Source organism: Octopus bimaculoides, chromosome 15, assembly GCF_001194135.2.
Source record: "Octopus bimaculoides isolate UCB-OBI-ISO-001 chromosome 15, ASM119413v2, whole genome shotgun sequence".
Classification (NCBI taxonomy): domain Eukaryota; kingdom Metazoa; phylum Mollusca; class Cephalopoda; order Octopoda; family Octopodidae; genus Octopus; species Octopus bimaculoides.
Window position 1 is genome coordinate 24,950,639 of NC_068995.1, and position 2,563 is coordinate 24,953,201.

At 34.9% G+C, this 2,563-nt stretch overlaps 1 long non-coding RNA gene across 1 annotated transcript in view; it reads right to left on the bottom strand.

Moving 5' to 3' along the window:
* The window catches only part of LOC106878779 (uncharacterized), a 41,829-nt gene extending 40,785 nt beyond the window's left edge, over positions 1-1,044 (bottom strand). The window contains exons 1-2 of the long non-coding RNA XR_001410548.2: positions 906-1,044; positions 456-608 (exon numbers count right to left, since the gene is read on the bottom strand). This is a non-coding gene — a long non-coding RNA (uncharacterized LOC106878779). The remainder of the gene's footprint in view (positions 1-455; positions 609-905) is intronic.
* Positions 1,045-2,563: the final 1,519 nt, after the last annotated feature.

Genomic DNA, 2,563 nt, shown 5'->3' on the forward strand with positions numbered 1-2,563 from the left:
TATATATATATATATATATATATATATGTATATATATATATATAGATATATATATATATGTATATATATATATATAGATGTGTGTGTGTGTGTGTGAGTATGCTTGTGCGTTTGCATATTTACGGCGGTACAGAATTCATCATTTGGCTAATAGGTGAAAATAAAGGATTGCATACTGGAATCATGAGATTTAAAATTCAAATAAGTGTTCACAGCGGTGTAAATTAATGATATGGTCATGGTGTGCTAGAATGTTATTCAAACACAATACGTAGATTGTTGAGTCAGGTGTAGAGGGGAATCCATCATATTAGAATTATAAGTTACATTGCTGGTGCAATTGTGGTCAGAAGTGTCGTCGATAGCTGAGGATGCTGTTATTAGAAGCAACGGTTGAATAATAAAAAGAAATAATAAAAAGGTGTAAGTGCCCAAAAGATACAAAATGATGTTACCTCTTTAAACAAAAATGACACCTCGTCTCACATTCAGAATTCAGAAGGACGTGAACGTAAGGCTTGCAACGAAGTACAACCTCTCCCGGTAGTTTAGCCATTATTTAGGGTATTCCGTATGGTGTAAAGTTTCTTTCTGGTTGACATTGATAGCTGAGGGGTAAATGGACGCGTCGAATCAACAAACGTAACAATAAAAATACATTCGGGAAAACTAAACACGGTCTACTTCAGAATTTCTGTCGAAATACTAGCTATTTGCACTTCAAAAAATTTAAGTACAAATCCACTTACCCCTCTCTCCCTCCTCTTCTCATTCTCTCTCTCTCTTTCTTTCTCTCTCTCTCTCTCTCTCTTACACACACACACTATCGAGTCACAATTAGAAACTGAAGGCGGAATACTAAAAGACATTACAGAAAAAAATAAGAAATAACAATTTATAGCTACCAAATATATTGATGAATGGTGTGATTGATTCACTAGGCCATGCAGCATAGACTAAGTATAAAATGATTAAAATATGTTGTTTTATATGTCAGCGGCGGACCTAATTCTGATGTGTTCCTCTCCACAAAGGCGTATTTTTAAAATCGATGAAAAATGAATATTGACTTATCTTTACAGGAGACAACGATGGAGGGGTAATAATCTTGTAAGCGCTTTATATACTAATTCGACAAAATAGCATAAGGATTAACAAGCAATTGTTTATTGCTAGTATCATCGGCGTCGCTAGTTCTCCAACTTGAAATAATTCCCGTTTCTCTCACTGTATTTGCAGTTTTAATATCATTTATTTATCTTCAGATGAGACCTGGCCCGAGTGCTTGCAACAAAGTGGACTTCACTAAAGTCAGCCAATGACCAAGTGATGGTATTAGACTGGATGATGGATTAAATCAACAACCCACAAAGGAACTTCCCACATACAGGCTTCCACACAGTTTTTGTTTTCTCAAGATTATGGTAGAGAAAACATAATATCTGCCATGGAGTGGGGTCGAAACTGAAGTCATGTAGTTTCAAAAGGAACTTCTTAACAACACAACCATGCATGCACCCATGTAACAGCACATTGATTTGAATTTAGAAAAGTCAATGTTATTGCATTGCTCCATTCATCTCTTCAGGAAGCTTTCTCTCCAAAATAATTATCAATAAGCTACACCAAGGACATAGAATAACAAACATAATATGTAAGTAGCCAGATGAAATAATTTTTGGTTTATAGTTATGGGCCACGTAATTCTGAGTTCAAATTCTGATGCAATTGACGTTGGACTGACATAGACGTTAGAGTGCCGAACGAAATATCTTGTATCTAATTATAATCCTTTATGTTCCGAGTTCAAATTCAGTCAAAGTCGACTTTGTCTTTCGCTGTTGATTTATACTCTTGTAATGTATTCTAAACTTGAATGGAATTATAACAGAGTTATAACTGAAGACAAGAGAAATCTTACACACCAACCAATATGTTTTACCTTGTACTGATCAGAGAAAGAGGTAAATATCGTTCATCAATGTAAGCGCATGGTCCAGTTTCTAGCCATTTTATATTATCTGCCCTTGGGAAAGGCATGGACACCTCGATCACGTCCCTCTTTTTATTTTATTTAATTTTTCTTTTTCATAAGGCTCAAGATTCTAGTAAAATTTGCCCTTGACATTACTGAATTTTTCTACCTTATCTAACAGGAGAGTCTTCTAACAAACTTACATATCCGGGGGAGGGGATTCACTCAGCCTGCGCTATCTAGATCGAAGGTTTTTTCTGATATGTCGCTCCACTACTTCATGACATCACTAAGAATACACGAGACATTTTACGATATAATTTCAATCAATAACTTGCAAACTTATTCACTTGTGCGTGTGTTGACCAAATTTAGAGTAACTTCCCTTCTTCAAGATATTGTAGTGTTGTGACATTACATCATCAGAAGATGTTTGAATATTATGTAATGTACATATAGACATAATACCTTGCGATATTTATTTACATTTCTTTCCGGTTTTAGTTCATATGTTGTCGGACTATTGATCCCTACGAGATCAATAAAATAAGAACTAAAGTTGCGATGTCAATTGTATTGACTACTACC